We start from the raw sequence: 10143 nt of genomic DNA, 5'->3' as shown, positions 1-10143 counted from the left end.
AAGTGTAATTCTGTGAAGACCATATATTTAGACGCCACTTGATTTCCATCAAGTCTTTTCTTTCTTGTATCTTGCCATGTACAGTCCTGTTTAGGCCAACTACCACTAGAAATAGGTGTAAACTATGTGCTTTATGTTGAATTTTTAATGTCTAAACTAGAATTCACTGTTCCCTAAGAGCAATAAAAATGTCTACATCTTAAGGGCATTTTAATATTTGCATTTGGAAGGCATTCCTCTCTTCACAGCTGTTACCCAGCCAAAAAAACAATGCACAAGCACAGCCAGAAACTTGGAGTGGAAAGGAGCTATTTATTTCCTTGCTACGGTCCAAGGTGTTTTCAGGATTGCAGAATACAGTTTCCTGTTTTTAGACTGCTCTTAAAAGTGGACCATTGGGGAAGCAGCCTATTCCAAAAGTTGTACTAACTTCAGAGTGCTCTTGTTGATTTCCCTAAATTAGGCATGGTTTATGTCACCGTGGCCCAGTTTCTTTTATATTTTATGAAACAACACAAAGTAACTGAATGCATGTTGAAGTATGGATGCAGCCATACTGCTGATATGCAATACTGGGAACAACTTCAGGTTTGTGAAGTCTTTGGAGTGACCAGTGTGACTGCAGGTGACACTTGAGACAGAAATAGGTGTCCAAACATGTGTCTTCATCTTTTGTGTTGTTCTCTGTCATGCCAAGAAAGCACTTTTTAACACTTGACAGGTGCCTTACCGCAGCACAACTTTCAGTAGAATATTAGTAAGCTCTTGGAAGCCAAGAAATTTATGATATGGTCTTTATTGATAGCCCTTTAATTTATTGATAGTCTTTTAGGGGCTTGTATGAAGCAGCTTTCTCAAAATACATCTCAGTAAATTGAAGGATTTCTGAAAACTTACAATGCACAGGTCATTTTGAAATACAAGACAAATACGAATATGTTGCCTTATTGCACTGTTTTAAGCATTTTTTCTTCTGCAGGCAAGTATACAGCTTGAAAGATTCCTAAATCATTAAGTGATATTTATCCTCACAGTCAATATTCTGATCTCTTCAAATGTAACATGGAGTTATTACATCCCTTTCCACGTTGTTTACATGAGCATTTTGTTACTCTATATTATAGAAGCGCCCTGGGCTGATGTTTCTGCTCATGCAGAAAATAAAATTTTGTTTCTGTACTAAAACACCCCACACATTTACAGGACTACAGACTTCAGATTCTTTTTCAGGTACTATGCAATTTAGGGCTGAATATAGCTCCAAACAGGAGTTAGAAAGCCTATTCTTGATGTTTTTCCACCTAGTTGCTTTATTTGTGGTATCACATAGCTGCTGTCATGCTTACAGGATGACATTCTTGCAGGCTCAGCACTACAGTTGGACTATAGCCCATCTTTCTTTGTGTAACTTGTACCTGAACTAGATTTTGAGTTCTTATGCCTTCAGTACTGCCCAAAATTCAAATAACTTCAATTGCAGCATGTCTAATCATTAGTAATGACACTTGCAATAAACAAAATCTAGGTATTGTCCAGCAGATTAAATTCCACAAATTATCTTGAATAATGATCAGGTTTAAATTTCACTAGACCCAGGGGAATCTCTGCTCTTTAAAATTTGCTGGTGAATTAGCTTGATGCCTGTGTTTGAGACACTCTCTCATGTCTTTATCCAGAAACCATTCTCAAAAAAGTGTTTATTCACTAGGTCAACATTTGTTCAAAATGTATTTTAAGACCAAACAGGGACTGATACTAGGATGTAGTATTTTTGAAAATACAATCCAATGAAAGGTGTCCTTGAAAGGTCTTGGCTTACCTCTTCTACGCTTTAGGATACATGAATTCATTAAAAAATCAAGTTTTACCTTGCCTGAAGAATTTTTTAACATTTTAAAAATTAGTAAAATTACCAGATTGTGAAAAACTGCAGAGCAAATGTAAGTGTTTTCTATTTTTCATACTGTGTTGTTTCATTCTGTAAATACTCAGTATCTCATGGACATCTGGAGACAGTGCTGTCCCTGCAAAGATTCCCTGTCCTGCTTTCTCTACTAACTTGGTCAAGGTTAGCAGTTTTTTTCTCCCTGAGGAACGATTCCTGTCTTCCTATTGACAGATCCAGAATCAGAGTGCAGAACAAGACCCTAAAAAGGATGATCAAAACATGATGTTTGGAATTTCTCATGTTAACTACTTTTCTTGAGAAAAATACATAACATTTACATGCATAAACATAGATATAGATATATAGATATATATAGGTAGGAAAAGAGTTTACTGTAGCAATGTCTGTATTTAAGAAAAGTGCACAATGCTGAAGACTTCAGTGTATTGGACAAGAAAAACTTCACAAATTCATCATTAAAATTATTAATGTGGAGATTACTGATTGAACAGCTGCTCTGCTTTAGCTGCTATCAGACTGAAAAAAATTCTACAGTTGCCTATATAAATTTGAATGATATTCTTGTCTGCTTTCAAGCACGTATTTTCTAATCACACATCTGTCTAATCAGTGATGCTGCACAAGATTTTATGGTAAGAATTGTGGAAAATATATTTCCATATATGTACTAATAATCATCATCAATACTCAACACAGATTTCAATTTTTTAAATAATATTGTTTATTATTATTACTGTTGTTGTTGTTATTAGTGTAATTATGTTCTGAAAATACCATCCTAATGGTTTCTCATCCCACTTGCAGTAAAAAATGGGTTTCTATTTCTGGATTGATTCTTAAAATGAGAAAACCATTATGTCACTAAGAAAAAAAAAAAAAAAAAAAGGTTTAATGAATAATGCTAATACCATAACACATTTTTATAAGAAAAATAATCTTTTTTTTCTTCTTCTTATTTTATCAAACTTTAGTTTTATAATAATAGTCTACACATCACAGACTCTGAGGAAATGATAGAACTTCCTGTTCTTTCACATCTGGAACATTAGTAAGTTCAATATCCAAAAAAATAGAGTCTAAATAATTTACCACCCTGTTTATTTCAAAGACCTCCTTCCAGAATTAAAGGAAATCTATTTGCATGTTTCTAAAGGCATTGTTCCTTTAGTCTGTGATGTTCATCAGTCAAGTTTGCTGCTTTTGTTTTTGTAATCTAAATAAATATAGTTCAATGCTTTGGAACTCCATGGTTATCCCAGTGGATTCCTCTATATCTATTGTGTAAGGCAAAACTAGGGGAAGCAAATGATGACTAATTTTATGAACACAAGATGATAGAAAAAAGTGGAACCTCTACATTCTGCTACAATCTGCCACTTCTAAACACTTTTGTAAAGCCTAATTATCCAATAGCTCCTGAATCTCTCACAGATAAATTAGTATTTTCCATTTTCACTCATTTCTAAAATTTTCTTTAACTGATTAATTTAATAGAAAATTAATATATAACTGATAAATTTTTAGAAATTTGATAAAACACGCAGTGGCTGGTATTTGCACACAGGCATCCACCAAAAAATAACTCTTGAGGGTAAATTGGCACCTAGTTTGCAATAATTTGTTCACAAAATCATGGCCTAAATAAGAAACAAATGTTGAGGTAAGCGAGAAACAACCACAAAGAGACACAGGCTGAAAAGTGAAAGCCAGTGGAAATGCAACACACGCTGATAGAAGGTGTTCTAGTTCAAATGGATTACATCTTTTTTCTGATATACTCTAAGTTTAAAAATATGTGTAAAATTGGAAGAGATCTGCAAAGTAACTACAGCTTAACTAAACTAACCTGTACCAATTTCTGTGTAGTCTTTACTTGCTAATGGTTTTCACAGTAGAGCAACATTTAAGAAGGTTAGTATCTTGAGCAGGGCTTTACATTAATGAGATTTACCATTTGGTGGAAAATCATTCAAAATGTGTTTAGAAGTGTAAACACAGAACCTTAAAATTTCCTGTTATTTCCCATGAATCAGGATGTTCCTGCATATCCTAATAAAATAGTATTAAAATTATTTTATACTTGCTTTAAGCAAAATATAGGGAAAAAAATATAATTTTATTGATGCAACCTGGATTGTGACCCAACCCCCCTACCTGCCCTTCCACTGAAATCAAGGTGTCTCTGGGCAGGATCACACCATGCACACTGCAGAACTGAGCCTAAGGCTGTGTAGACAAAACCGTGAAAGGCAACGCAAACATGAAAACAGCTGGGTTTTATTCTGAGTCTGTCCCTTATACTCTCTACAGTAAGGAGAGATAAATTAACTCCTAAGGATATTATAGCCTATAAAACACACATCTTAAATCACTAGCCAAATCTCCTTCTGAAGAGCCTTTCCTTCTGCTAACTGCAGAAGTACTAACTTTGGTTAAATGTTTAGATTATAGCATTTCCACTTTTACAATGGGCAAATTTTGAAGAGATAAATATTGAATAATTTTGGTTTATTATTGAATTGGAGATGGCCACAATTTTACCTAATCTTTTTGTTTGCAATGGCCGTGTATATTTAAATATGTAGCTGCTGCCACTAAGAGAATCTCAGAGTTTCACAATACCACTGAAAACTAAATTCTTTAGGGATTTCCAGATGATATCTGGAGTTCATTGCCATCCTGAAAGCCATGTGTAGAAGACAATGTTCACAGACCCCTTGGGAACTCTTTCTCACAATGATGCCTAACACAATACTTGTAGTTCATGGGAATTTTTTATTTACAATTAACATATGAAATGTGGTAGCATGGAGTCCCTTTGATCATCATGCATTAGAATCACCATCAGAGTATCCACAGACATCAGAGTGTTTCAGCTTATAGAGGAAAGGTCTGAAAGACAAAGGGCAAAGTCTGAATTGTCCTTAAAGCTGTGTAGAGCACCAGCCTACAATGAATGAGAAGGGTGGAACCATTTCCTTGAGTGAATTCATGATTTAGCCCCTGAACTTTGGACACTCAGAAGCTCTGAGACTTAAGAGCACAAAAGTGGCAGCAGAAATAGTTAAGATGGGAAGTGATTAAGTCATGAACAATGAGAGGTTGGAAAGTACTGCAACAGGCCATTGGGAAATAATGATTACAGTGTCAGCACTGAACTGCCAGATGTGTTTTCTACTGACTGAAGTGGGCCCCAGGATTTCTTTGTTGCAATGCAAGACATTGATAAAAAATGTAATATTTGTCTCAACCATTGAACAAAATCTAAATAAAGTCGTGTTGCCACCCACCTTCTTGGTGGAGACATTCGTGCTATAGGTGCTCATGGAAAGAAGCTCTTTGGTGCTGGATCAATCAGCAGCCCATGTTCTTCAAATTCTCCTTGTGTACATACAGCAAAGCATTGTCCAAATGGTGAACACAAAACAGGATAGTGTGTCTTAGCAACCTGTTTCAAGAAGAAACATACTGAAACTTCACTGTTAAATTGGCACAATATTATTAGAAACGGGACGCACTCAAGGGAATGTTTCTCAAGACTGAAGTTTGTGCAATCTCAAACTTGGAAAGAGGTTTTGACTGAGCAATCTGCTGACCTTTCTGAGAGATGCTCTTGGTAAATTCTTGTGTGTAAAAGGTACTGGAGCTGATTTACTGTGAAGCAAGGCAATGTCTGCTCAAGAGACACCCAAATTTCATTAAAAACATGAATTCGCTATTTTACAGGACGCTAGGAAAGTTATACATGTGGCATCTCACACTGCACAACCACAAGGCTGTTTCTTATTGAAGTTAAAAACGTTCCATAGATACAAATTAGCACTACAGATGCTATAAGGTTACCAGTGTTCAATCAGTGAACGTGTTCTAGGCAAAACATTAAATTAAACATGTGTTTATAGGGAATGTTGGTTCTGAGAGGTATCCATGTCATAGTTCTCCAGATGCTCCAAAAGTAATTTCATGGAAAAGGCACACACTCTACAATAAAAGCATTGGATAAAGCCTTCTCTTTTCTCCTGTAAAGGGAATTTATCTTTCATTTCCTCACTAGAAGAAGCCACTGCTCACACTCTAGGATTCACCAGTTCAATATTTTACTTTAATGTTGTCATCTCAATAATAATATTCTCAGAGGTGACTACATGCATTCTTAGGGAGTATCATGTATACTACCACTAGAAAATGCTTTCCTATTATTCAGGCGTCTCTAAATAAAAACTTTGCCTGGTAAAAGCAGGTTCTTTAGAATAGATAGCACCACCTAAGCACAGCCATTGCTCTTATGGTAAACCCAGATAGTTCCATCACAGGACACTTCATGAAGCCATGCAATTTTACTTCTGAATTTTAACACAAGCATATTACATTAAATTAGCAGGGAATAGTCCCTGGCTTCATTTCAGTGCAAGAACTGTAATACAAACCATTCCTCTTGCTGGCCCCTATACAGGATGGAAACATCTTCACTGTCTGCATCAGCACTGCCTCCCACATACAGTCCTGTTGTGTCCAGCTCACAAGGGTTATGTTTCATCCACGGGAGCAAGAACTTCTAAGCTGCAGGATCCACACACCCAGTCCCCACTCAGGAGGATGCTGTGGCTGTCCTGTCCCTCCCATCACAATGCTGCTCCCATGGGAAGACAGCCTGCTTAAGCTGGCTAGATAGGGCTGGAGCACATTCCTGAGAGATCCAAGATATAAAACATGTAAACAGAATATAAGAGCAGTATAGCCCTTATTCTATTCTCAGTTACCCAGACATTAAACAACACCTGGGTTTCTATTGTGTAAGGATTGTATCTTGATGGGTAGAAGAACAAAGAAATGTGTCAAAACATACAGGAATACTTCTCCTAACAGGTTCACATTTTTAGGAGTGTTAATTAGATAAGCTCAGGAGGCTTTCACTGATTGTTTACCTTTGAGGTTTTCATTGGCTTAATATTCCATAAACCCAACTACACATCTATTCATTCATAGATTTTTTTAAACATGTGCACTTTGTTTAAAGGTACAGATGTTAGCATAGTAAAATACTAACAGATCTCTCAGTAAGAATAAACAGGAATCAGTGTTTATTCGTGATACAGAGAATTGTGTAGGGAGTTCTCCTCATTAAAATGGTAAACTAAGCCAAACTTAATTACCGCTTGAAAGCCAAAGGGAAGTATGTTACTATCTTATCCTGCAGGACACCAAGGTAATTTAAAAAAACAGTGGCATGTCAGTGATAAAGTAAACAGAAATACAAAATCAGACTGGGCATTAGTATTCGGCATGCTTCATACCTATAGAAATCCATTTCCATTTCCAGTTATGATTCGCTGGCTTAGACACTTTAAAATAAAAAAAAAAAAATAAATGATAAATCACTTTTTAAAGCTATCTGTCCTAAAACACACTTCATGTATCTCCACCTTATAAAATTGGAAAACAAAATGAAACATATATAATATACTTTTTTGCTGTGAGACAAGAAATTTCTAGATTGATGTTTTTCAATGAAAAAGAGGGAAAGCCCTTGTAAAGACAATTAAGTTTTCTTCCTTCTAACAAGGAATTAGAAACAACAAGCTTTCTCTTTTTCCTTGCATGGTGACAAAAGGTTGTGAAACAAGATACTAAGAAACTGGCTGAGAGGAAATTTTGGCACCCAGATGTAAAAGCAATAGTACTGACAACTCTACTGATACTGTGAAAGGCAGAATTTTTAACACATATTTGGTTTAGTTCATTTTTTTAATTATCATTGTTTCTGAAGATGTTTCACATCAGGAGCTGAGCATAGTTTGTCTCCCTTTTTTTTTTTTTAGCAGGAAGACAAATTCCCAGTCTAAGCAAATCCTTCTGCTAAATTTTTAAACAAAAAAGTACAGTAAGCTGCCTCTGTAAGTTAAAATAATGCACTATATGATTAGAATACTTTTGGTATCTAGCTTTTCCTACTCATTTATTCTCACCCAAAAATATTATTATCTGGCTTAGCTAAGCTGGTATATATGCAGCTAAAATATCCACAATTTGCAAAGTAGATATCCTTGCAGACAGTATATATTAATAGTTCTGAGACTAGAACAGTCTGCAATGCTGCCTATCTTTGTACAATGCCACTGTGGTTAGCAGAACCACTCTATAAATAAGCTGTGGGTTCTGTGTTCTCAGCTTTTTCAGCCTCAGGCTGGAAATTAAAGCCTGAAAATCACAGAAAAATACACTAACCAGCCAACAGAGGGGAAGAAGCAGGATATTGTGGTTTTTACTGGCACACAAGACAAATAATCTTGTTGTTACCACCTCACTGAAAATTTTAAAAAGACCTAGTTTTATCAAAAGTATGTAAGATGCTGATTTTTCTCCCAAAATGGCTCAGACAAAAAAATGCAACTGCAGTTAACAAGAAACCCATATCCAAGAAGCCTGTGAGAACAGCAATCTACCAAACCCACATAAAACAAACTTTAGGTGCACATGGTGACATACAATCACTTGAAAAAAATAACAAACATTTTTACATTTGACGAAATGACACTTTAACCCCACCACTAAAAATGAGGGATCCCTTAAATGAGTGCAGAGGAACCAGAAACCACAACAGCCACCCCTGAATCTGCCACTCTGATTTCCTGGCAGTGGCCGAATATTTCTGTTAAGTCCTTGGAGTTGATCCTAATTAATAACTGTCCTGCAGGTCAGCACTTGGCCAGCTCCCATCAAAAAATATTTACCTATCTCTTATCTGGTCATAAATTATTAAATTTTTATCTATTGGCATACCCAAAGCAGTTACCTGCCTGTCACAAAAGTGTGCAGTGCACTGCTAGAGTCATAAAAGGGCTTCTATTATGGTTGCAAAGTTGAGCTGGTAGGTGGGGTCCATAGTCAGAGAGTCTGCCTTTCCTCAATGAACGGACTGACTTTTCAATCTTGAATTCTGATCTGTGAATGGAATTGAAATTCTCAATCAACCACCCAGACAGATGTTAGCATCATTGTTATCTAACCTGAGCTCTACATCCAGAGCTCTTTAAAAACCACCAGTATCCCTTAGCAGTGAGAATAGTTACTAGCAATGGAACTGGACTTCGGTAGATCCAAATTCCAAAGTCCATCTACTAGACTATTAACCTAGGTGACCTATATTAATAGTCTTTACTAGACTATTAACCTAATTCCAAAGTGCATCTACTAGACTATTAACCTAGGTGGGCACACTTAGGCACATTTTGATGGGAAAACTGTTTAATGCTTCTTCCCTTTCTCCTACTGTCCAAAAACCAGAATTCAGTGATAGTGTTTCTCTTGTTATGCCAGACTTCAATGCTGCCCTGTGCCCAGCAACCACCTGGGCTCAAGCTTTAGTTACCATACATGTCTCCTTGGTTCTCCTCCATTCAAATTGTAAAGAGTTGCCTCACGGGAACAGGTATTCAGTGGCTATAATTGATGTGCTGGCAGAACTGACACCCTGCTTTGAAAGGAACTTTAAACAACTATTTTAACAGCGTTTTTTCTCTACCAAACCCTTTGACCGTTAACAAGGAACAAATATTGCTTCAGCAGTTAACCTCAATTACTCCAGAACACAACTAATAAACCACAAACAACTTCTTTCACAAAAAACCTTTACCATATGGATCTGTACTTCAGTATCTTTAAAATCCTCCTCACAGAGAAATCAGACCAAATAAGTCTGTCTCACATAGCAAATAATAGGGATACATGCTATCAGCCTTTCAACCCCTCCATTCCGCAGGTTTTCAAAATAATGAGCCACCCTGATTTCCACCTGCAAAAGGTCAGTCCCAGAATGCAAACAATTTCTTTGTTCTGAATGTCTCTCTTTTCTTTCTCTGAACTTGAGCTGACATGAAATATTTGGCTTAGATATGTGCAGACTCCAAAGGCCAAGCCCCCTTCTCTCTTCCAAGCATGCTGAGATAAAAAACACAGATAAGATTCATAGTTCCTGTAACTTCTGTACCTGGGAAACATAAAACTTGGGCAGCACTCAACTTCTTTGGGATATTGTGTACAAAAGCTGCTGCAGACAGAGTACACAAGTGGCAGAATTCGTCTCCATCAAGATTGTGTTCTATAAATTCGTGTTGTAGAGGTTTTTAGTGGAGATTTGTATAATATTCAAAGGGGAAAAGCAACACTTTCGATATGAGGTTTTTTTTCTTTTCCTTGCTTTCATTCTCATCCAATCTCTACCACTCCAGCTTGAG

The 10143-nt window shown here is 36.4% G+C and overlaps 1 long non-coding RNA gene across 1 annotated transcript in view; it reads right to left on the bottom strand.

Moving 5' to 3' along the window:
* Nucleotides 1-3431: 3431 nt before the first annotated feature.
* Nucleotides 3432-10143, bottom strand: part of LOC115490941 (uncharacterized) — a 208733-nt gene continuing 202021 nt past the window's right edge. The window contains exons 4-5 of the long non-coding RNA XR_012052718.1: nucleotides 7204-7251; nucleotides 3432-5357 (exon numbers count right to left, since the gene is read on the bottom strand). This is a non-coding gene — a long non-coding RNA (uncharacterized lncRNA). The remainder of the gene's footprint in view (nucleotides 5358-7203; nucleotides 7252-10143) is intronic.

The sequence above is a fragment of the Taeniopygia guttata genome, chromosome 1A (assembly GCF_048771995.1).
Source record: "Taeniopygia guttata chromosome 1A, bTaeGut7.mat, whole genome shotgun sequence".
In the NCBI taxonomy this organism is placed as follows: domain Eukaryota; kingdom Metazoa; phylum Chordata; class Aves; order Passeriformes; family Estrildidae; genus Taeniopygia; species Taeniopygia guttata.
Note: the sequence above shows the minus strand (reverse complement) of the source record. Positions and strands in the feature narration are given on the sequence as shown.